Source organism: Biomphalaria glabrata, chromosome 15, assembly GCF_947242115.1.
Source record: "Biomphalaria glabrata chromosome 15, xgBioGlab47.1, whole genome shotgun sequence".
Taxonomy (NCBI): Eukaryota; Metazoa; Mollusca; class Gastropoda; family Planorbidae; genus Biomphalaria; species Biomphalaria glabrata.
Window position 1 is genome coordinate 32,628,302 of NC_074725.1, and position 27,460 is coordinate 32,655,761.

Here is a 27,460-nt window from a genome sequence, read left to right on the forward strand (position 1 = left end):
TTCTATGTCAATTTCGTTCGTTTTCAATATTTTCCAGACAGTATAAATCATTTTTAAAGTTGCATGGTAAGCCATTTTTATTTCTGTCACCTGGATAAACTTAGCTAGCTTCCGGATTTAAAGTTTTTTTTTGGTTCCTGTTAAATGTTGTGCACTTTCAAAATTGATAATTACGTTCATTTATAGACAGAGCATCACTTGTTACATTGACTGTGCTTCATTTATAGACAGAGCATCACTTGTTACATTGACTGTGCTTCATTTATAGACAGAGCATCACTTGTTACATTGACTGTGCTTCACAGATGTGTCATTAAAATCTTAAAGGGATGTTGGGATTCAGATTTTAAAAAGCGATGGAAAATTTATTTCGGACAACTCTCCAAGAATAAAAATGACCAAAAAAATTAGCCAAAATTATTTTTTTTTTTATGCTTCTATGAACCAGACCTTGTCTATTTTCTTTTGATAGTCTATGAGATTTTTCTATTTACTAAATATTTTTTTTTCCTATTTCTAATCTAGTCTTAGCCTATAATATTTTTTTCACTCTTCTTTGCTTTTTATTTTTTAAACAATTCTTTTTGATTATAGACTAGATCAATTAATTCTAGACTACAGATTCTAAATTCAATTTTTAGATTAGACTCCAGATTATTTTATATTGAATTGAATTGAATAAATATTTATCAAATATAGTCTATTTATAAGATAATTTTATCCTTACAAAAGAATACCAACCAAAAATCTTTTAGAAGGTTTTCCAGAAGCACCAATTCAAATTTCTTCCAATGGCACCCATTTTTTACTCCTCGCTCCATGATACCTTCATCCCATTAGCTAGCCATTTCCCCAAACCCATTCTTCTGATTATTGATGGGCTGTACACCTCTCACACTTCCCTCATTGAAACATCCCAACTTTGTTTTGATTACCAAATCATTTTGAATTGTCCTCTTCCCCAAGCCTGATGCAGCCCCTTGATCAGGCATTTTTTGCTGCCATTAAGAATGCTTGGAAGGATGCATTAAGATAGCACGTGGCATCAACTGGTGATGGTGTGTCCTTAGAAACATTTGCTAATGTTTTTAAGCCTACGTGGGAAAAATGTGCTAAAATTGAGTTAGTCAAGCAAGGCTTTATGGCTGCAGGGATATACCCTTTCAGTCCAGAAACAGTTAAATCAAAGCTGGAAAGTTGGGTCCCAGTTTACTGTACAGACCACAAACATCATCATCTGCCTCACTGGCTGTGCAAACTCTTTCTTCCACCTCCTGTGATGTCTCACCTCTTGCTTCCCCACTCCATGATGCCCTACCTATTTCTCCCACCTCCCACGATGTCTTAACTCTTGATTCTGCCTCCCATAGTCCTGCCATCAATCATGATGTCTCACCTTTTGCTTCCCCACTCCATGATGCCCTACCTATTTCTCCCACCTCCCACAATGTCTTAACTCTTTGATTCTGCCTCCCATAGTCCTGCCATCACTCATGATGTCTCACCTTTTGCTTCCTTTTCCAATGATATTCTACATCTTCCTTCAACCTCCCATGATAACCCACCTCTTCCATCTGGCTCTTGTTCCTCAACTCTACCAGCAACATCACCTGATTCACCTTTACCTTCCACCTCATATGGAAGTTTTTTTCAATATTGGCTAATCTCCTAACAAGAGTTTTCCAAACATCATGACAAAATTATATTTGAAAAATTTAGTGAACTTTCCCTCTCTGAGGACATTTTAAAGATACCCTCCTTTAAGAGCAAGGACAAAAGTAGTGCTAAACCAAGGTAGACAAAGATGAGACAAAAGGATGAAAAGATGAAGATGCACTGCAAAGAAAAGTCTGGAGAGAAAAGAAGGTAGAGAGACAATAGAAGAAAGATGATGATGCAAGGAAGAAAAAAAAAAATTTGTCAGGAATGATGACTCTGAGGTAGAGAAACTGAAGGAGGCTGAACAGAAAAAATGTGACAATGAAAGTGGTGATAAAGTTTCTGACAGCCTTGTTGAGTAGGGAATGAAGATTGTCTTTAGGTTCTATGTAAACAAATGAAAGATTGTCCTGCTGGTTGCCTTACAAGAAACAAAGGCACTCTTTAGGTTCTATGTAAACAAATGAAAGATTGTCCTGCTGGTTGCCTTACAAGAAACAAAGGCACTCTTTAGGTTCTATGTAAACAAATGAAAGATTGTCCTGCTGGTTGCCTTACAAGAAACAAAGGCACTCTTTAGGTTCTATGTAAACAGATGAAGATTGTCCTGCTGGTTGCCTTACAAGAAACAAAGGCACTCTTTAGGTTCTATGTAAACAAATGAAGATTGTCCTGCTGGTTGCCTTACAAGAAACAAAAGCACTCTTTAGGTTCTATGTAAACAAATGAAGATTGTCCTGCTGGTTGCCTTACAAGAAACAAAAGCACTCTTTAGGTTCTATGTGAACAAATGAAGATTGTCCTGCTGGTTGCCTTACAAGAAACAAAGGCACTCTTTAGGTTCTATGTAAACAAATGAAGATTGTCCTGCTGGTTGCCTTACAAGAAACAAAAGCACTCTTTAGGTTCTATGTAAACGAATGAAGATTGTCCTGTTGGTTGCCTTATAAGAAACAAAGGCACTCTTTAGGTTCTATGTGAACAATGCGATCAGTGGTGGCACACTTGTTGCACAACAGTCCCTCAGAATGCAGAAGAAGGATTAGAAAAATTCAACCTTCTGTGTTCCGCCTGTTGCCCCGATCAATATCGTTAGTTCACATTAAACTTTTTAAAAAAATGTTATCATACATATTTATTTAACTCTTTACATTTCTATATTAAATACTTTCATTATTTCATGCTATATTATAGCATTCATAATTATTGTTATTGTGATATTATTGTTAAAAAGTTAAAGATGGTCACTTTAATTTTATTTTTATTTATTTTCACCAATTGTGAATAATATTGAAATTGTAAATATATAAATTTGAATACAGCTGTATATAAATCTTTCTAAGCCTGTAAAAAAATCTTTGTTTTTTTTTCTTTAATTTTTTTTTTTTTACTTTTTGGTGAAAGTAAATAATATTAATAACATGTTCATGCTCAGAAACCACAAAACAAAAAATTAAAAAAAAAATAAAACCTAATTTAAAATTATATATTAATAAGAATAGTGAAAAATTAATACACACAACATAAAATAAAAAGTCCAAATTAAAGTAAAGCTCTCAATAAAACATGCAAACATAAAATAAACTACAAATTATTATATGCTACAATCTTCATCATTTAACTCTATTCAGTCATACAATATAAACTGATTTTAGTATGACAAAACTACTTTGAAATTAAAAATAAATCTATATTGTCTTATTGGAAATGCATGGGGTATCTTAGAATTTAGTTAATATTAATATAAAATTAAAATCTGAGTTTATTGAAGCCTGAAATAAATTATGGTGTCCGAAATCAAATAAACTGTGACAAATCTGTCCAAATTAAATAATGACACATGGTCTCTTTGACCTTAAATATAATAAAAAATATAGGATATGGGGTACAAAAATAAGTAGACAACCTTTTCTTCATAAATTAAAGAACATTTTAATACTTCATTTTCGTTTCTATGTCAAACAATTATCAAATAATGCGCTGTCAAAGTCAAACTTTGAAATTTTGGCCTTTTTAACGTATGCTCCAATTTTTGGCTGAGTCTTACTCTGCAAGTGACTGGTCTAAAATGTTTTTGTTCTGAAATGGCTTTTATTTATTAACGTTTTGTTTTCTCTACCTACAGATCTTTGAATCAGCTTGTTGACTTTAAAATCATTCTGTATAAATAAATATAGAAATACTGTAAAATGTTTGACATTATTGTTCTAACAGAAGGTTACACCCAGCTGGACTCACAAGGTATAGACTTTATTTTTTTTCTTTGTTTTCTTGAAATCATTTTTTTTAAATTCAAGAATACTTAAGGACTTAATGGTATTATTCATTTATAACTTTTAACCCATTGATATTTTTTAAATGTTTAAATATTACTGAGACCCTGGGCTTTAAAGGTTCTGTATTTTTTTTTTTTTTAAACCTATTCTGTATTTGCCAATAGATGGTAAAACTTTTAATTTAGGGACCATGGCTTCTCAGCTCAATAAGTTGGCAGTTATCTATCCTTACATATTCTGACATACTATTGGGACCTACATGCACTCTCTCTCTCTCTGTCCTAGTTGATCTAGATCTAACTGCAAGATCTATATGTGATATAATGACTTCAATGATTTATTCTGGGTTTGATTTGACCCCGCCTCTTTCCCTTTTACCCCCCCCCCCCCCCCCCCCAAATCTTCACATAAGCTATTGTAATTAAGCTAGATGTCAAATCATTATAATTGCATACAAATGGTGTTATTATTGATAATTAGTGCTATTGTATTTTATAATCTACTTTTAAAAGGCTTCATCATAAATAAAGTTCATAATTTGATTCAATTTGAAAAGATGTGGTAACACATATTTTTTTTTATACTAGAGCAACATTTAAAAAAAATATAAAAAAACAACAACCAATGAATAAGAAAATATTCATTCCTTTGATTTATAAAATTTTAGACCAATTTATTCTCCTACTTTAATATTATGAAATTTGCTGTATACATATTTTTTTTTTCAAAATCTACAATGATATTAATATATCGTTTACTTTGAAGGAACTGTTAGATCATGTAGCACCGTGACACTACTAAAATGTCCCCACCGCAACATTATTGTTAATACCGGGAACCCTTGGGGAAAGGGACTTACTTCTCAAAGGTAAACTTTAATTTTACTTTCATTTTTTATTTTCCCTTTTTTAGGATATATTTACCTCTAGATGATCTGCACATCTTTTTGAAAAGATTTGTATCCAAACCTTATATAGGCCAGACTAGATTTGTATACGAACTTTATATAGGCCAGACTAGATTTGTATCTGAACTTCTTTGGTCACCTACTGAATACATATAGGATTGCTTCGAATACATATAGGATTGCTTCGATCCAATATTTTCCATCTAAATAGCTTTGTATTGCTAATTGTCTATAAATCTGTCTTTCATCCAGTAAAATCTTTTCTTATATAATACTGATACTTGGACTCGTGCATTTCTTAACATTGTTACAGATGTTTAGTTTTTCATTTTGGCTAATTCAGACAGATATTTTATGTCTATTTGAACTATTTCTCAGAAAGAAAGGCACTTAAAGTATTAGACCATAATTGGAAAAAATGATTAACATGCTTTAATCTTTCACTAGTTCCTGTTTCGAACCTTGCAATCTATTGTGCAGATGATTATGTGGCCAGCACAATGACCAACTGCCTTTACTTTTCCCAACTAAGTTAGGTACCCTACCTATTTCTTCTTGGGACTGTGGGTCACACTAGAATTCTTGCTTAGCCTTTAAGATCAGTTTTCATCTCCAAACCAAGTATTTCTCAAATATTTGCTGGATGAAAACAATAAGAATTTCATTTGTGCCGCCTTAAGTTGGCTGGAGAAATTTTTAGCGCTGTAGGCTTTTACAATGAAGGCTTTTAGAATGTAATGAAAAAGAAGACATATTATTATAAAACAATATTCTGATTTTATTTATCATAAATATTTACAATATGTATAGAATCCAAATTTATGTATCTGTATTAAATGTTCATTGACTCGCTGTTTTTCTTCCACCCCCTTTTCACATTTTTTCAAATTGTCACTCCCCACAGTTTGAGAACTACTGTCCTAGCCAAAACCTCTTGCAGGGATAGAAGCAGTCTGGTTCTAACTTTGGACCATAGTGGTGACATTCTAAAACACATACCAAAATAACTAGGCAGCCATCTCTTCTGTTTCCTAGTTGCTTGCATCCCTCTCTGCACTCAGAATGACAGTCACAGGGTAAGTTCTGTCTACTAGTTGCTTGCATCCCTCTCTGCACTCAGAATGACAGTCACAGAGTCAGTTCTGTCCACTAGTTGCTTGCATCCCTCTCTGCACTCAGAATGACAGTCACAGAGTCAGTTCTGTCCACTAGTTGCTTGCATCCCTCTCTGCACTCAGAATGACAGTCACAGAGTCAGTTCTGTCCACTCCTTGCTTGATTCTTTCCCCCTTTATAATTCACCAGATGAAGGACAAATGATGTTGTAACATGACCATACATTGTTTATGGTTTTATCAGTAGTCAATAGGGCACCATGAGAAGGAATCAACTTCAAAACACTTGTCACAGTACAAATAATGTTGTTGTTTTTTAAAACTAAAACAGATGTTTAGACACAATTTATATTTGTCTTCATATTGTTACTACTTTCAAACATTTAAATACTGTACTCTTCCCTTTGAGGCCACATACTTTTTTTGCTTTAAGGTTAAGTGCATTTGTCTTTGACGCCAAGTACCCTTTTCTTTTTAGGCCAAGTACTCTTTAGTTTAAGACAAGTACTCTTCTCTTTGAGGCCAAGCCATTCATGAGACAATTCCAGTACATCATTTTCTTGCGACTAGTCATCTGGCCTGCATTTTGACAACCTAAAATAACTTTCTCCATCATAATTCACATACATAAGATCTGACTTACATAAAATAAGAGTTAAGATCTTTTTTTACTATTTAGAATCTGTGTATGCTCTGCAGCTTTGAGTGACCAGGGTTTGAAACCTGAAAACATCCACTATGTTATTTGCTTAAATGGACACATAGAACAGATTGGCAACCTCAACCTCTTCTCTAGAGCTGTCCAATGTGTAGGCTATGATATTTGTCGACATGATCAGTACTTACTGCATGAGTTGAAAGAGGTATCTACAGACTAATATTTTTTGTTTGTTTTTAGTGTTTTGTGCAGACACAGTTTAAATTCTTTGTATTGCTCCCCTACGATTGCAGTAGTTGCATAGATAAAGATTTTGTAGACATAATAATGCAACTAGCGAAGCTTCCCTTTGCTATCTTAATATCCATATAGCTGGTGAAGTAAAAGTTCATCAGTCGCTGGGCCATTTGAAGAGCTCTTTGTCAAACTCAGAGATTATTCTAATCAGGTCTTAAATGTAACTTTTCTATGGGAAGATTGGACAGACATCTTAATGTAGACAGAAAATGTGATTGTTCTACAAATTCATTCTTAAACACTCAAAAACATTCATAAATGTTCTCAAATTTTAAGGTAATTCTCAAACAGAATCGAACTATCCAACCCATCACATTCCATTTAAATTCCTCTTCTGCTATACCATGTCATTATGATGTAGCCTGATTTAGACATTTTTAGTTTTTGACATGCTGAAGTTGAAGTTTTGTTTGTTGACTGGCTTGCATTTTGAACATGTTTATGTATTTGTATTGATGATGTTTACTTTTGATATCCTTGAGTTATTTTTGTGTAAAACAAGATAAGAAATAGAAAACTTCATTGTTACACTGACTGTTTAAATAGAGCTAAGTAATTTTTCCCTATTTCCTTCATTTGTTAGTAAATAAAGCAAATGGCTTGTTTTATCAACTACTTTTCATTTGTCATTAATAATTGCATACAATGTTTAATTTCTTTAAATATCTTTGCGTGCTGAACTACCTTGAATGTCATCATTATCCTTTCCTTTAAGTTCGGGGGCAACACAGAGTATGATGAATTTATATGTCAGATCCTTTCTATGTGCTAATTTCTTAGTATTAAAAAAAATAGAACTTAGTATAAAAAAATCAGAACAAATTAATTTCTTAATAAATAAAAATACAAATCATTTCGTTTGAATAAAAACATCATTTCAATCTTGAAATAGCTTGAAGAAGCCATCAGTTAAGTGAATATCTCATGTTTACATTTTTACAAATATCTTTCTGAGTCCTACCCTATGTCACTGCACATTATGGATAAACTTTTCTTTATTTATTCTTGATACTGCAGGTCTTATTTGTTCTTCCTGCAGGGGATGCCCTTCAACATAGATGAGGATGTAGAAATAGGGCCAACACCTGGTCATACAGGAAATGATGTGTCGGTGGTGGTGAAGAAGGCTAATCTTGGAGTATTAGCAGTGGTTGGTTAGTTGTTGTTTTTTTTGTTGTTGTTAGGTGGTGTAAGAAAAGTACAACCTTCTGCATGACACAGAAAATCATGTTGAAGGATTGTACTATCCAGCTTTAAAAAGTATGGTTAAAGTTCCCTTTCCAACCTTGCAATTAAACAGAAGATGATGTAAAGGTCATATGTTTCTGTGGCCCCCTGGTTCGGAATCCAAGGGCTTTACTGTTCAGCCATTGGGCCTCCTGTTTATTTTCAAACTGATGTTTAATGTTTTTTCAATTTTGTGTTTCACAGGGGATTTATTTTATTGTGAAGGTGACCTTTTCTCCCCCTCCCTTTGGCTAAAAAAAGTGAGCGACCACATCTCCGGGTGCAATCAAGATATACCATATTGGAGATGGCTGACTTTATCATACCAGGACATGGACCTACGTTTAAGGTGCATTTAAGTTGTTTTGTCCTTCCCTTTGGCATGAGTCTGTCTTATATGTTTACAGCATTGTCATTTTCCTCTTAAATGTAATAATCTGCAACTTATAGAATGTATAAAAAAAGTAGCCATTGGACAAATGTTCAAACTGAAATTTGCTTGTAAATAATAATAATATGGGATTAATACATAATATTAAAACCGTTTAGGCACCAATATCCAAGATTAAGTCTGACTTGAGCTGATCAGATTTTTAAAGATTGAATTAAGATACAAAATAAACTAGTGCAAAATTTATTTTCTTTATTCTGAAATTTTTTCCTTCTTTCAGGTCCCAAAAGGCTATAAAAGTCAGAGGATCTTGGACGAACATGAGGGACACATCAGCTCTCCACAGATGACAACATCCACTTCAGAATGTATTATTATTGAAACTGATTAATTGTTTTTTTTTTTGTTTTTTTTTGGACAAGTTCTAGATTTCTAGATTATGAAACAAGCAAATAACTATGCATACAACATATCTTTTTTTTTTAAATATTAAAATTGATATTTCTTGATTTCAGAATCAAGAATGTAGTTGTATTTTAATCCAGAATGCTTTATGCTTTACTAAGCCACCTCTTAACATCTTTATGTTTCCTATAGTGGATGAAAAATTATACTGGACGAAAGGAACTGCTGAAATAGATGAAGGAAACAGAGGCGATGGAAACGAGGTAATCCTTTTTTTTTTTCCATTTACAAATATATTCTGTTATCAGATGTAAGGCTTGCTAAGAATACATCATATGGTCTATTTCTAGGGGTGCACCGGATAGTACTTTTTTTATATTTGGCCGGAGCTGAATATTGCCGAATAGTAAAATATGATATTCGGCCGAATCTGGATACCTACATGTCTTGTAAATACCTTGTGTTGATGAAAATTTTGCAAAACTGTTAAATAACATACCTATATTTTTTTTTTCCTTGTATATACCTTATTGTTTTAAACTCTTGTTACTGGTTAGGGTTAGGGCCCTAACCCAACCCTGCCTAATTAACTAATCTGTGTAGCATGAGTGTCTGTGTATGTGCGACCAACTGTAGTGGGTGTGTGTGGGAGGGTCAATGAAAATATGTAACTAGTTACTAAAGTAAATTTTTCAAAAGTAAAATCTGGCTTGTATAGTGGGTAGATGTATGTATTCATGAATTTCAGACCAACAGCTGATCATCAGACTTTAAATTTAAAGTCCAAAGACCACTTCTGGTTCTGGTTTCAAGGGATTTATACTGATAATAGCTGTTAGTTAATAGTTGGAATCTGAAGCGTTGTAGATCAATATTTATTGTTTTAGATTAATCCATTTGATGTAAATGATATTAGGTTAACAGCGGGAGCATCAATAATACCTATTTATAGCTTGAACCTTAGATGGTGCCGAAACCCATAGTTTTAATTGTAGTCTTTAGGCCTATTATTGAGATCTGTTTAGATCTACAGTTGTATAGGTCTAAGAGCTTTAGGAAAACCAAATATAGAAGAAAAAAAAACTCTTCCACACCCTCCCTACCAAAAAAACATTAATAGACTGTATGTTTGACTGATTGTAACAACCTGGTCAGATAGATGTAGTGGGCTTACACATATAGTCCTAGTGTAGTTTGTATTGTTGATGGTGTTGACCATCACACTTTTTTTTTTACCTTGGGCATATGCAACAGTGTTGAGTGGTCGTCAGGCAAAAGGATTGGCCTGGTCAATCAAGCATGTAGACTTAGTATACCCGTACACTAATTACAGGGGTTAAGTGTTTCTTAACACTCCAGTATATGTTTGTTATTTCTTTGCTAGATATAATTGCGTGCCGTAGATCAATTTCTTTTATGTGATTTTAAAATTTACTGTAAGCTTTTCCATTATAAAATAAGTCAATAGAATTAAACAAAAAAATGAACTTCTTCACATGCACATCTTTGTTTTATTTTATTTATCTTCCTTAATTATTTCTGATTTTATTGTGGTTTCTGTAACTAACAAAATGGCACGATAATAAGCCTATAGGTGTTAGGAAAATTAGATCAACCGTAATATTTATTTACAGTATAGTATGCTTCCTTAGCACATTGTGTTTTTCCATTCTGGCTTAAAAATGGTCAATCTCTATCAGTAAATTGAGTGAAATAAAATATAGGGGTGTTTAAAGATAGGCCTGGTCGTGTCTTTTACGCCAATATACACAAATCTGAGACTTGTACTTTTTTCTACAAAATAATTAGTTACTGGATAACTGGGCTATGCTTTGAGTTTGTTCTGTGTAGCAAAAGGTCACTCATTTAGTTATTCCAGCTAACTAATTGAGATTTATATCCAAGTAACTAGGCACACAGGAAGAGGTGTGGCCACTAGTACAGTCACATGATTGAGATTTTTCTACAAATAAGCAAACTTATTGTCCAGTTACCCGTGTAGAGGTGTGGCTCCCTAATTAAGATTTACTACCAAGTAAACAAACTCAGTTCCCCCATGTGCCCCTTTCCATTGTATCTGACTTGTGGTCACCTGTCAATCATTGAACTCAATGTGATGGACTAAAATAAAAGGGGGTGGGAGTTTTTCATCTCTACCCCTGAAGATATACCTGGTTACCCGTATAGAGGTGTGGCTTGAAGTCCAACCCCCTACTAATGATTTACTACCAAGTAAACAAACTCTCTCGTAAGGTGTGACCTCTAGAGAGTGTCAATATGCTGGCACTAAACCTACATCCATCGTATTTGAATTGTTGTCACCTATCAATAGACTCAATGTGATGGACTAAACAAATAAAGAGAGGGGTGGGAGTTGTTCATTTCTACATCTGGAGATATACCCGCACAGCTAGACAGCATGACGTAGTCAAGGGATATAATATCTTAACATGTTAACTAACCCGCTCAAAGGTCAAGACAAAATGAAATTGCATACCATTGTTGCTCTATATGTAAAACACATATGTAATGTACAGTTTAATTTCTACACACCTTGTCTTTATAATATTTGATGTTTGGTACATATTCATGTAGGCTCTATTTTTAAGCACATTATTATGTTTTAATATTAACATTAATACATTCTATAACAGACATAGATGGAAGGAGGTCCACTTTGTACATATTAAATAGGTGTACTTTTTACTATTTGGCCAACTACCTGGCAGTGATATTCGACCGGAGCCAAATAAGGCAGAATGGGGAAAAAAGGCCAAATATTCGACAGAAGCCGGAGCGACTATCCGGTGCACCCCTATAGGCTATCTATTACATTGCTATGAATTCAAGAAGAGGGTCTTTTACTTTGTGAAAGGTGAAAGGCTTTGTAATAGACTATAACAACAAGAGTCTCAATTAACACATTGAATTTTTTTAGTCTTCCATTCGTCTCCTTTACTCCAGCATCTTGTTATGAGTCTGACCCACTTTTACACACAGTCCTGACTTACACACTTTCTTTGCTGTTCACTCAACCATTTACAATGAAGATCAACTGGTCATTTCTTACACAGGCACACACACTGCACTACCAGCCACTCAAAACACATTCACTTACTATCACAGGTTTTTCTATGACCTTTCGCTTGTAGGCCTTCATTCAATTCTTTTTCTTGATTTTTCTATTGATTTTCATGTGAGCGAAGAGCTTTACCCTCTTTTAATACTCAAGGTAGCTAACACATATGATGTGCTAAATTATAGAATATAATTCTTATATTAAGGACTGCATCTTAATTTCTAGGCACCTCTTCTCTTTGTCTTGTATAGATAAGTCTAATCAGAGGTAACACTTTCGACTCAGGACCGGGCACAACAGAATGCGACAACACATGTTCCGGAAGCTCAAAATTGGAACCAGTGAAATCTGCCCATGTGGAGTATCACCAGAAAATGCCGACCACGTCCTCCAAAACTGCTCTCTCTACCAAGAGGCCCGTATAAGACATTGGCCCCAAATCACCCCAATAGAAAGAAAACTATATGGAGAGCTCCCTGATTTGGAAACCACTGCGCAGTTCATCTCATGTATTGGTCTAGTCATATGAACACTCCAACATAACAATGAGAACGATGAAGAAGAAGAAGAAGAGGTAACACTATAATAAGGAAATAACACAGGTGTAAGGCCAAAAATATTAAGGCAGTTAACGCTGATGAACAATGTCGAACAAGAAGTTTAATACGTAATGAAGGGAACTGTTGAATGTTGTATTATCTAAACATCTACTACTTCATAAACTAAAGCCGACCTGACTCAGGAGCTGCAAAAAAAGTCTTCTATTAACCTTTTGCTCTACTTCCCAAATCTAGTCCTGGATAAAACACATATGAACTGTGTAAAAGTATATCTAGATTTATCCTTGACTATCAGATGTGTTATTTGTTTGCTAGACAACTCAACCCTATTATACACAAGGAAAAACACCTGGCAGTCTTTTCATCATTTAAAGCAAATAATCGACTAGACTAGAATCCCTAGACCTATCTGACCAATAGACCAATACAACACACATTTATGGTCTACTGTCCAACATTAAGTGTTCTAGCCTGTTTATTTTAGGGCAGAGAGGGAGGGGTGTAGATGAAAGTGTTACTTTTTTTTTTCTAGGGTTGATTACCCAGATGCTCTGAGCAGATAACTGTAAATGTGTAAGTCAAGAAATCTAGATCTTAGTACTGCAGACTATAGAATCTATTATATAGGCCAACGCTTCCGAACCATCTGTCAAATGTTTAACTATCTGTTTTAAGTTGAAACTATAAAAAAGATAAACATCTAAGTTCTCCTATTATAAACAAATTATAGTTTGGCACTAATTAATTAATTAAAACCACCAATTATTGTTCTAAAACACTTCAGCTTCCCACTGTAAATTAACAAAAGTAAGCATGAGATGTAAACACAACCATGTGATGTAAACATAACCATGTGACTCAGAAGAAATTTGGAACAACCCCATTTGCCATCACTGTTCTAGATCAACAAATATTAGATTATAATTTAATCTAAATTTTATACTAATTACTAAATCTAGTAAATTTTAGGATCTAATCATTCTATCATTAATTTAGATCTAGTCATCTAGACTAGCGTCACGATTACGCTAGATGTCTAGATCTGGAAAATCTTGATTACTCTAGATTTAGACTTTACATAGTGACAGAGTAGATGATACTAAAAATTGATAAAGATTTTTAGAATCTAGGTAAGATCTAAAACTATAAGAAGATCCAATACTATAAGAACTACTCTGAATTTAGATCTTAACTTGGTCAGAGTCTCTATGTTCTATCATGGAGACAATCTAATTTAGTCTAGTAGTAGTAATCTAGATTAGTTTCTAGCTGTATTCTGTGTTTAATATATACTTTATAGACTTTTTTAGAATGGTAGAGATATTTAGTATATTATTATGGAATGTATACACACTTCTGGTTAGTGTGATTCCAGCACCCACCTCATTGTGGTTGCCCTGGTGTGGTCAAGAAGAACTGTTTTTTTTTTTTTTTGGTTGTGGTTTCATGGCCACGACCAATGTAAAATAGCCACGCAGCTCTGTCCCAGCTTGTTGGAAATATGGCAAGCTTAGTAGCCACTGTACCTGACTTACCAGGTTCAGAATGAAGGCAAAAAGCTGGAGGTCAATATGCTAGCTGAAGAAGACTTGAACAAGTGAGCCCAGCCAATTTCAACATTACACTACCATTGCACTGAAAGACTGCACAAAACAGGAAGAGTTGAAGATCACCTTATCAAACAAGTTCCAGCTCCTAGAAGAGGAGACAGTAGAACAGACATGGCAGAAACTGAAAAAAAAACCCAGTAACCTTCACATGCCAAGAAGTACTGGGTCTCAAGTCATACACCCACAAGGAGTGGAGTTCAGCAGAAACTCTTCAGAAGATCAAGGAAAGAAGAGAGAAAAAAGCAGGCATGAACAACAGTAAAACAAGAGCAGCAAAAGGAAAAGCACAAAAAAGAATATGCTGAAATAGATAAGGAGTATCAAGCATAGCATCAGAACAGACAGGCAAAAATACATTGAAGCACTAGCAAAAGAAGCAGCTCTTCAGAACAGTACCAAAGAACTTTAACCAGTCATCAAAAACATATCTGGAAAAGTTGCCATGTCAGAGAGGCCAGTAAAGGACAAAAATGGTGACTTGATAACAGACGAAGAGGACAAAAGAAGAGACTGTCAACCCACCAAAGATACCGCCAGCTGTAAGAGACCTATCAAGTGCAGTGCACCCACTTAAGAGCTGACAATTTATTTGAAGAAGTAGTTGATAACAACACAAACCATATTCATCTATTGGAATCTGCAATAGAAAAATTTGATGTAAGATTCAAGCATATATTGTATTTGTCCTCACTGTCATGAGCTCTTTTGCAGAGTAGTATTGTCTCTATTCAATCACACTGAAGAAATCTAATTAGAATATATCTTTCTTGAGTTTAATTTCTTCAAACTTGATTCAATCAAATAAGCTATCCAACAATACAAAAATTAACATGACTCACTTTTATGAAATAGCTGGCTATCTTACAATATTGTCAAATAACTGAAGTACATAAACTACTAGTCGAATAATGACCACAGAACAATGACTCATCTAGGAAGCTTCGTGTTGCCTGGCCTTTCTTGCTACATAATTCTTAGTCTTCTACCTATTCCTGACTACTCATGCATGTTTACCTAAACATCTCTTCAAGGTCATCTAAAAGAATGACCTATTTACCTAGTCGTTCACTCACACACTCCACTTTTAGCCCACTTGACTAGTTAACTTATTCTTGGAATTAAGGCACTTAACATTATTTCCTGTACCATGACAAATAAAAATTGTTTTCTTCCTACTTGAGCTATGATTGTACAGAATGTTACTGGTCTCTGCCCAGATTTTCAACTATTCATTGTATTCACAAAACTTTTTTTTTTTTCTAAAAGGCTTCCATTCTGTATTCTGTTTGTTCATTTGGCTTCAAACAAGCTACAAAATGAATGTCTGTCCTTGTGTCACTTTCATCTCTAATAAGTTCACAATCTCCATCAAATATTTCGCTTACACCACTCTTGACAACGTCTTGAATTGTTTCTGTGTTCTCCTCATTATCTTCTGTACTCTCTCTTCCTCACCCAGGCTTGCTTTATTAAGTCTGTTTAGTGCCACTCTGGCAAATACACTGCCATGTCTCACAAAAAAACTTTTCCATCTTGAAAGACTAGTTCCCAACCATCTTTCTTTGCCTTCACGCTTGTAAAAAACTTTGTCACCATTTTCTGATGCTTGAACTTTAGAATGCAGGGCTCATTGTAATCTTTCACTTCAATCAACTATGTTATTCTTAATTAGGAAAGTCTAAATTACACTTTTTTTTTCTTAAGTTCATTCGAGAGTAGTAGTTGCTGTTTGTTTTGACAGGTTGAACTAGAGGAGCAAAAAAGAACTAAAGAAAACCTTAGGAAGAGAATGTGTGAAGTAAAGGAACTGGATATAACAGCTGACAATCTGTGAGTCTTGAAAAATATATTTATTTACTTATTTTTTTACCATGTTTTTATCAAATATATGAATATGTTTTTTTTCTTACTTAAAATATGAGGCAAATAAAACAGGGTTCTCAATTCTATATGAATAGAACAATATCTTCATTAAAGAGCCTTTTTATTACCCTCTTTTTGTTCTGTACATTGTCTACTTTAAGATTTAAAATTACATTGCCCCAGCTAATGTGCATTTTGGACATAAATTATAATAGGATGTCTAAATAAGATAACTTACTAAACTTAAGAGTTGCAATTTCCTACTAATACCAATGGATGACACTGTTAGACATTGTTATGTACAAAATAATATCCTAGAATTAGCAAAAAACAAGAACAAAGCTTTTTAAATATTTACTCTCATTCTGAAACAGTAAAAGGAAAAAAAAAATAATTAACTTAGTGAATGTATTATGAAAACAATGTAAGGAACATCATAATATATAAAGCAAAACATTTTGGCAAATATTTTTTTAATGGTAAAGTCAGTATATATCCTCTTAGCACACTCATCAAAAAAATGTAGGCTTTCATTTATTGACTTATTCAGACAGACTTAGCTTGAAATACATAAAAAGTGAAATTAAAATATTTTTTTTTTAAAAAAAAGCTTATCAGATGATCCAATTATTGTCAGCTTTAGTAGAAAAGGTTGAAGATACTAGAAAAAGATTAGCATTAGCCTACTATAAACATATACACCTTAGTCAAGAGTGAGACCAACTCATGATCTTTTTAATGCCTATGAACATGTCTTAGAAGAAACTGCAACAATAGAAAAATGAGATTTCTTCTTCTTATATAATACAGATGTTACTTATTTATTTATTTATTACAGCTTTTATATAGCGCTACTTTCATGCTTATAGCATGCTCAGAGCGCTTTTGGTCCAATCTCATTTGTGGACTGGTGGGGGGTATCTAGGAGTTGGTTTTCCGTGCTGCCTTTAGGCGCTCAGTAAACACAACTCTGCCCGAGTCGGGTGTCGAACCTCGAGCCCCCTTCTAGGTAGCCAAGCCAAGCCAAGTTCAAGCGCATTTGGCCTCTCAACCACGCTTCCCACTTCAAAAAAGAAGATGATTACGTCCTACGCGTCATGCATTTAGTCGTGCATATTAACCAATGACTTAAATTCTGCCAAGTCACTGGTTTTCCTGGCTAGCTCAGGCAACCCATTCCATGCTCTAATAGCACTAGGGAAGAAGGAGCATTTGTAAAATATTTTGACAAGATATGGACAATCAGTAGAGAGAGTTTTGTAGGTGAAGGAGAGCTGAGAAAAGTACAACCACCACATTTCTATATTTAAATTCCAGTGTTTCTCATACTGGGGAAAGGGAGAGGGTCTTAAAGGTCCTGACAAAGGGGGATGGGGGCAGTCAATACAATTTTAGAAGCAAAATAAAAGTTTGAATGTCATTAAAGTTATCACTCCATGTTTGAATATTAACACACACACACAAAAAATGTCATTCTTACCATTGCTTCAATAAATCAAAATATTTTAAATAAAAGGCATCCTTCATCTTTTTAGAAGGACCTTTTAAAAATGTATACTGTTTCGTGAGATGTGACCGCATGAAGACATTTCAAAGTAACTCTGCAAATGTGACTTTATGTCTGAGTGGTTGAAATTCTCTCGACTTCTTGCGATCATGCCTTAACATTAATAGTCTTTTTTATGCTTGAGGACATTTGTCTTATTTGTGTATCTGTATTGATCTCAGAAGCTGTTGTTTTTTTTAACTTTAAAAAAAAAAAAGAAAAATTTTTTAGTCAACATTCACTTTTGGATAGTTTCATTTCAGTTTTCTAAATGATTCAACTAAACACTTTATTTCTAATTCATTTTTTTGATTGACAATGTTTAAAATGAAACCAGTACGTCCCAACCCTATATTTCAACTGTAATAGGCTTTGCCAGAAATGTCAACTAAAAGTTCATTGCGTAGGCATCAGAAGTTTCTATTTAGTTTCAATTTTTTTTCTTGATCTCAGGGTCAAGTCTCTAGAAAGTTCATTGAAAGAAAAAGAGCATGAGGTGAAACAGGAGCAGCAGAGAAACAGAGAGCTGGATGCCAAATTTAAGAATCTACTCCAGGAGAAAGAAAGTATTGAAGCTCAGTGAGTGTTCTCATTATTTTTTGATGAACTTAGGTTGAAACAAATTCACTTTGAAGAGGACTGATTCTAGATTGGCCTTGAGGGATTGTCAGCTGTAGATGGAAATGTTTTCATTGTCGCTGAACTCTGCAGTAACTTATATAACCTATATATAAGAACATTAGTTACATGCTGGGAAAATATTTTAAATTTCTGCAACATCTTATTTTAAGTCGCTGGGACAGGCCAGTTCACAAAAGGGGGGGGGGGGGAATAGGACCAAAATTTCCTAAAATTTTTGTAATGTTATGTTATGTTATGTGTAACCACATATAAAACCACACTCCAACATAACCTTTCAGAGACAATACTATATTACTATATTGATTGTAAAGTATAACTTAACATTATGTCAAGGATCTATGAAAACAAGGCAGTTGAATCCTTGTTACATAATTCCCAAAATGTTTGCATGATAGAAGTGTGTTTATTATATAAAAGAGTGAAAAAAAAAGATTGATGATGGATTTAGATTTTTATAACTCTAGTGATTCACTAGGAATGTTAACCTTTCTTTACTTTCAGGCTTCAAAAAATACTTGATAATCATTACACAGTCAGAGTTGAGTTCTAAGATTAAAAGTCTTCAAGAAGAGAAAAAAAACCTCAAAGATGTAAGAATTTAGTAAACTAGAAATAACATTTATTTTTTTGTCTTTGTCAAATCTATGACTACTGACATTATAGCTTATTGTTATAAAAAAACATGTTAATATGTTAATTGTCCTACAAGGCTCGATAAAACCTAGGACATGTGTTATAGCAACATAAAAATGGCCTACACATCTCGATAGTTATTTCTCGGAGGGTTGGACCACACAATGATCCATCTTACACCCAAGTACAAACCAGTTGTAAAAAACAACAAAACCTGTAGTACAGTCCATCCAGTCATGGTCTGACGACGCTGTTTTACAGCTACAAAGTTGTCTGGAGCAAACAGATTGGGGCATGTTTGTAAACAACTGCCCAGACATAGATGAACTTACCACAACCGTTAATTCGTATATCCAGTTTTGTGAAAACAAGATTGTAGCAAAGAAGAAAATTAAAACATTCAGTAATAATTGACCCTGGATGACCAAAGAAATAAAGGAAGCGATTCTATACAAGAAAAGAATGTTCAAGAGCAGTTCTTCTGAATTCATCTCAGCCAAAAGAGCCCTTAAAAAGAAATTATTTGAAGGAAAAGAGATATTCAAGGAAAAAATTGAAAGCTCTTTCAAGAAAAATAACTCTAAAGCTTGTTGGAGTGGCTTGAAACAAATTACTGGCTACGTACCCAAGCGCAAAGCAACATGCGTCGCTGACAATAACAAATTTGTCAATGAATTAAATGATTTCTACTGCCGATTTGACTGCTTGAGAAAGACCTCCATGATTTATTGGCATCATTTGAAAACAGTAATAAAAAAAACAGTCTCAAGAACTGTTCAATAAACAAGAAGTGACTAAAGATATTTAAACAAGTAAACACCGCCAAAGCATCGGGACCCGACAAAGTAAGTGGCAAACTTGTAAAGCTATGTGCGGAATAACTGGCTTTTGTGCTAGATTCAACAAGTCCTGGCAAATGCACAAAATGTCTTCCATTTGGAAGACATCTGAAATAATTCCAGTACCTAAAAAGAAGATCATTGCTACGTCCAGTAGCACTTACATCAATTCCAATGAAGTGCCTTTAGAAAATGATTTTAAAACATCTACTGAAAGAAGTCGAAACAGGTCTTGACCGCCGCACCAGTTCGATAACAAACCGTCAAGAAGTACAGAAGGTGCAATACTATTCATGCTGAATTGTCTATATACCAGTGATGCCCAACCTTATACGGCCTGTGGGCCATTTTAATTTCTAACACTCGTGTCGCGGGCCACATTAACAAAAAGATACCAAAAAATGAAATATAGAATAAACCATTTTAAATAGTTATATTACAAATTTGTGGCTCCAATGGGCCTACTTACACCATAATTAAGTTACGTAACAAGGGTTTCAGTTGTCTTATACCTGAAAAAGTTTTCTACTAAAATAAGTACTTGTAAACATTGTGATCATACCATCAATTTTTGTTCGGAAATGTGCAAGTCTTATGTAGACAACACGGCGTAGAAATCTATTGTCCTTATTGTTCGAAATTTCTCAAGCTGGAAATCTGGATTCGTAAGTCAATCAGTTCCAGTTGGTGTCACTCCTCAGCGGCAATAGGAATTATTTCAAAATCTGCTGCTCTGTTATTTAGTTTTGAAGAGATTTTCACCAACACCGTCTAATCGACTCGTTTTGCTATTGTCATGCCAGAAAGGCTGACAGCTTCATTTTTTTTTCAGGCTGATTTTATTCCATCACTGCTAGCAAGCACCTTTTTATGCTTCATTTCTCTTGTTAATGTGAGCAACTTTGTAGCCTCCATTACAGTATACTCATTTCTTGACTTCTTGGTAAATATTTTCATCAATCACTCAACTCTAGACGTAACTTTGTGATCTTTTCTTGGTGACTCAAGCCAACAATGCCACCATATTTTTGTAATGGTTTGTTTTAGAGTGCCGTTTATGCTATGTTCCTTAAAACACATTTTACAGATCAAACATGTTGGCTTATTATGTTCCACCAACAAAAAAAAGATCTGTCAACTTTACCTGAAAGTTTCAACATCCAATTTTCGTTTCTTCAGCTCCCCCATTTCATTAACGTGCAAATGTTACAAGGAACGGTACCAATCATGTTGCTGTCAAAAGTACACGAACCAAAATGATGCAGAAAAGATGTGCAGTGTTACACACATGAGATGTCAAGAACACAGCTAGCTCTATATAGCAGTGGTATTGTCCAAGACTCTAAAACAACTGTCAATTCTTGTTGCTGAAAATAGAAAACAAATCAACATGAATAGTACAAGAAAATAGAATGAAGTCCATCAAAGAAAAAGCTAGAGTCCTAACAGAAAAAAATTCATTTTTCAACCTTTTTTTCCCTACATTTTGTGTAGATGTTTTGGTGGGCCGGTCCAAACCACGTCCCCCGGATCTGGCGGGCCGTACTTGAGCATCACTGGTCTATACCATCATCTTGATACTCAGAGACACTATGCCAGAGTATTATTTTTAGATTTTTCATCTGCATTCAACACCATCCAACCACATCGCATGAAACAAAAACTATCTGAACTGAACGTTAGCAAAAACATACAAGCTTGGATTCTAAACTTTCTTATCAAACGCCCACAATATGTAAATGTGAATGGCATGTGTAAGGCACAAGAGAGCTTAGCACTGGAGCGCTGCAGGGGTGCATCCTGTCACCAGTATTGTATACCATATACACAAATGACATTCAGAGCCTATCAGCTGACACTTCCATCATAAAATTTGCTGACGACAAAGCAATCATTGGCCTTATTTCAGGTGACGAAAATCTGTACCTTTCAACAATTGACACCTTTTACCAATGGTGTATAGACAACTTTCTAATTTTAAATGTTCAGAAAACTAAAGAAATGATTATTGACTTATGAAAAATTGGGCCATATTGCAGAAATTCAGATGAACAATCAAACCATAGAACAAATACAAGAATATAAATATCTAGGAACAACTATCAACAACAAACTGAAATGTCAAAACCTCTACACAAAAATTCACCAGCGACTCTTCTACCTTAGAAAGATAAAATTTAACATCGACAAAACCATTATTTCACTTTTTTATACAGCAACCATCAGCAGTCTAATTAACTTTGCCATCACCTGCTGGTATGGTAACACTTCACTGGCACAAAGACTTAGACTAAATAGACTAATTAAAAAAGCATCGCACATCACTCAAATACAGCTACCATATCTTGAAGATCTTTTTCATGAAAGATGCCTTTCCAAAACACTCTCGCTTCTTAAGGACAACCTGCACCCAATAAACCACTGTTACATAAAATCTGAAAGAAGTTCCATTAGAACTAAAACAGAAAGATTTAAAAACTCCTTTATCCCACTTTCGGTCAGAGTGTTACAAGATCAGCTGTCGTCATCGAGAAGTACATAGAAGTACATAGAAGTTCAAATTCATAAAGCGCTGGTTGGGAATGTGTATGTGTTTCGTGTGTGAATGTTGTTTGAATTCTTCATCTATACTGTTATTGTACAGTAGTTACGCTGATGTTGTCAATTGTAGTCAAACTGAATTTCTATTTGATTGGATCAATAAAATTATCTTATCTTATAATATATAAATTGAACTGATGTCATTCTATAAAATTGGTATTGCATTGATCAGTTTTATGTTTCAATGCCAGGAACTTGCTGCTCTTGAGGAGCTAAATGCCCAACTAGTGAAAGAAAGCAATCGTATTATTGATCACACAAATACCAACCAGAAAATCCAGCTGTGACAAGAAAAATCAAGAAAACAATGAGCCAACAAAGGTATAGTTTATTGACACTTGACACCTTAATTTCTCTTGTAATAAAAGCAATAATGAGAAGTGCATGTCAAATGATATTCATATTCACTGGTAGAATGTATTTTTATTTGTAGATTTTTATTAAGTGTTATGACATTAATTAGCGACAAGTGACGTGACAGATCTTTAAAAAATAAGAACGCTCTAAGCGACACTAAAAGGAAGACGCTTCTTGTAGAGTAGTAGACTTGAGTACAATAGAATAGATACAGATTTACGGACATAGCTGACATCAGACGATTCCATTCTTGAGTATTAAATATCGTTATAGAACAACACCAGCGTCGACTACATATTTGATTGTTTCGGCCTTTCGCCGGTGTTACTGAATTAGTTGAGTTCAGCGTTACTTCCAGTCAGATCTACACTAGACATATTGTCAAGAAGCAACACCGTGCGGAAGCCTTAACATAAGCTATTTTTTAAAGTGAGTGCTTTGATTTTTATTTTGATAGAAGCACCAACGCCAGAAACTTATTTTGAACATTTTTAACGTTACCCATCAGCATGTTAGTTTTTTTTTTTTTTTTTTAAAGAATTTTACTTTCTTATCCTACCCTTCTAGATCATTATAAACATCATTCATTGGTAAATATCTGGAGCTTGTCTGTATTCTTAGTTGTTATTGTTCAAGTCTTTGTGCCAAAGAACTGCTTTCAGATTTTATTGTGTAGGGACAGCCTTGTATTACTACTGTCTTCAATTTAAAGGATAAATAAACATATAGTAACAACTATTTCAAGTATAGCGCAGCACATGGATTAGGTAATAAAATAGCGCACCATTTTGTTTTCAAAATTATGTATTGTTGTCATTCTGCATGCACAAGGCGCAACAGTGCACTATTAGATCACTGTATATGAACTGGAGCAACTGGAATTCCATCTAAGTGGAAAAGGAAAGAATATAATATTTTAGACAAGAACTTGGCTTGATCCCCCTAGAGTAATGGTTCAGCAAGGTTCTTTGTGTGGGTTGTCTAGTCAGGAAGTTAGTTGCCTAGGAAAACTGTGGAAAGGGTGTTCTAGTGGGTGGAAGACATTCCTGTTGGTTTGTTATTGGAAAGTGAAGACAGAGGCGGCGACAGTGAACCCTGCAGGAAAGAATTTGAAGATCTAAAAACCAGAATTGACATTTATGTTCATTGTAATCATCTCACATTTTTTACATATCAAAATGTTTGTAAAATGTTTTGTAAAATGTTTTACATGTTTCGGATGTTCCTTCAGAGTTAAAGATAATTACTTCCTAGTCCAAACCTCCCGCAGGACGACAGGGGATGGGAGCGGGCAGGGTTTGAACCCTGGACCATCGATAAATCTGAACAACAGTCCAGCACGCAAACCGCACGACCAGGCAGATATATCTATCTGTCTATCAATATATATAGGGCCTATCACATCTCTCTCTCTCTCTAAATATATATATATATAATTAATGTGTTTTCTGTTATATGGGTTAGTAAAGTTTACCAAAAATATTTTTTTTTTTTAAGAATGCATATTCTAGTTGTAAGCACCTATATTTATTCATGTTTTTAATCAAGGCATCTTTTAGTGTTATTTATTACCAGCTTCTATAATCAGTAAGCTTGGCCTGTGGCCATTTCAATTGTATCCAAGGAAAGGACTTTTTCCAGAAGTCAGGAATGAGAGTTTGGCCATTCATCAGTTTCTTGGTTAGAAGGTCAACCATCAACAATAGATGATCATTTAATTATCTGTCTTGTGTGATCAATGCTCAGTTACCCCTGCCATTACAAGGCCAGAAGCCCAGCATCTCAAGGGGCCTTCATATTCGACAATTTAGCGGGGAAAAAACACCACATTTAGGGGTCAGGTTCTGCTTGAATAGATGTATTTAACAATATATACATGCATTCATCATACAAATTCACTAGGTACTGGGCCTAACACCTATTGTTATGAAATGTTTTGAAAAATATATGCTTAAACAACTTGTAGCAAAAGTCAATAACAGCCTAGACCCTCACCAATTTGCATTCAAAGCAGCTAGAGAAACTGAGGATGCCATTCTATTGCTTTTGGACCAGCTTTATAAGCATCTCGATATACCCAAAAACATACGCACGAGTCCTCTTCATAGATTTCTCCTCGGCTTTCAATACCGTACAGCCACATCTAATGATAAACAAACTGAGTAACTTAAATGTAAGCCCTTACTTACAAGCATGGGTTCTAAACTTTTTAACCCAACGCTCCCAGTATGTTAAAGTCAACAACACCAAATTGTCAACTAGAGTACTATGTACGGGTGCTCCTCAAGGTTGTGTACTTTCTCCTGTACTATACACTCTTTACACTAATGACATAAGAAGCATCTATGACTCAGTTAAACTCATTAAATTCGCTGATGATACTGCCATAGTCGGTCTTATTTCATTAGACGAAACTCAGTATCGAAGCTCAATAGAAGAGTTTACAAACTGGTGCACCTACAACTTTCTAGAACTGAATGTAACAAAAACCAAAGAACTTATAATAGATTTTAGAAAGAAAAAACAAACTATACGTGAACTGCAAATAAACACTACATCTATAGAACAAGTAAAGGCATATAAATATCTAGGCGTTACCATCAACAACAAGCTTTCATGGGAAGACCACCTTGGAACTCTGACAACGAAAACAGCCCAGCGACTCTTTTTTCTATACAAACTCAATAGCTTTAAGCTAAACAAGAAGATCCTTGAGGTGCGACGTCTAGAAAACATCATTAAAAAAGCATCAAAAATTACACTCACAAATTACCACATTTAAAGGAGCTTTTTGAACAAAAGTGCCTAAGAAAAATCGAAAAAATCTTGGAAGACAACGGCCTCCCGCTCCATCAGAACTACGTCAGGTCGTCGTGAAGTGGGCAACTGCTGTCAATCAAAACAAGAACGGAGCGGTACAAAAACTTGTTCGTACTTCACTCAGTCAGACTCTATCACCGCCACTCATTGATCAGGGAACATGAAATGCACCAATATACCTGTGTGTAGTCGCTGAATGAACTCTTTTTGTTGTGTCTGTTGTAATTATGTGTATTTTTCTGTTGTGTTGTCTTTATATGAGAAAAGAGTCCTTGTAATCACAACAAGTTTCCGTAAGGATCAATAAAGTCTTAGTCTTGTGTGCATTCTTTTCAACATACAAAAACATTATTTTATGCTATAAGTTTTAAACAATAAGAATGTAATTCAGAAAAATACAATCATTAGGTTAGGCTCATACTGAACTTTATCCTCATAACAATCAGTTCACTGAAAAAAACATGTCAGGTAATCTAGATACCCTCAGTTCAGAAGCCAAGAACTTGACTACCAAACCCTGTTATTAATATTAAAAAGTTACCAAAACAAAAAAGTAACGTTTACCTTTCAGACCTTGTGATCTATGGGGCAGATGATCTTAGGTCATCTACTTCTTAAACCAATGGTTAATGAGCAGGCTGTAGCGCCACTGGGATGGATGGATGGTTATTTGGCCAGCACAACGACCAACTGCTTTTACTTTCCCCAACTAATTTCAGGTACCCATTAGAGTTGGTTGGACTCAGGGGCGCCATAAAAATCCCAGATTTGAACCCAGGATCCCAGATTTGGAAACCAAGTTCTCAACCACTCAGCCACTGCGCCCCATTATAAATATTAAGAATGTAATAACAATAATAATACCTCAGCAGTCAGCCAAACAAAATACTTTCTCCTGCACACATCTACTTTGTATAGAAGGAGATAGGATTGTGGTTGTTGATAGTTTATACCTATTGATATTTCTTTTTTACCTGCCTAGGTGGATCTAGTGGAGGGCTCCCTCTGATCTTATGTGAAAACACAAACTCTCTTTGAAATTTATTTTTAAAAATTATTATGGCTCCTGTTGGTATTTTAGAAATACATTAAGCTGCAAAATGAACACCCCATATAATACCCCATCATTCTGCAGGAGGTCTGGACTAAGTAAACTATCTTCAACTCTGATGTAAAACATTTTACAAAAAAAACAACATATTCCAATTCTGACTCTGATAATGCTTTCTGCTTCTACTTCAACTTAGCACATAACATATGTTGTTTTTTGCACAGGTCAAAGAGCAAAACAAACAATGTGAACATTTGAGCGACTCTGACAGCACTGAAATAGATCTGTGAGTGTTGATTAAAATTACAAGTATTTTATCAAATATATTATTTTGTTTCTCAACTTTGTGAAATTACATGAAGCAGAGCTGACTGGTATATTCCAGTCTTTTTATTACCCTATGTTCTGTACATTGTCTGCTCTAGCATTACTTGTATGGTGTATTTTTTTGTTTATATTTACTCACACTCTGAAACAACAAAAGGAAAAAAAGCAATTTAAGCTTACTGAATTCAGAAAGAAAATAAATAAAGCTAAACAATTAGAAAGAAATATTTTTTTTTTTTTTAATCTTGAATGGATAAATCAGTAACTAACTTCTTTGCACATTTAATATTTTACAAGAGACAGTTCAATTTTCCTGCAGGAAGACGTGGGATGGCAGCCAATAGACCATGAACAACCAAGCAGCCATTCCGTGTAAGCCATCATTTATTGAATTATTCATTTATACTTATCTTGAAATATTTTTGAAAAAAAACAACAAGTAATGGTCAAGACAAGCAGTCATATATATAAATATGTATGCATATGTAGAGAGACACTATTATACTGGTCTTTAGTTATTTGTAGCCATCGCTGAATTTTCTGTTAGTAATTATTTGTTTTTGTTTTTTTAAAACATGATTAGCTCAGAAAAAAGTA

The 27,460-nt window shown here is 34.4% G+C and overlaps 1 pseudogene; it reads left to right on the forward strand.

Annotated features, from left to right (window-relative positions):
* The first annotated feature begins 46 nt into the window (after positions 1 to 46).
* LOC106051867 (metallo-beta-lactamase domain-containing protein 1-like) lies at positions 47 to 27,235 on the forward strand (annotated as a pseudogene).
* The last annotated feature ends 225 nt before the right edge of the window (positions 27,236 to 27,460 follow it).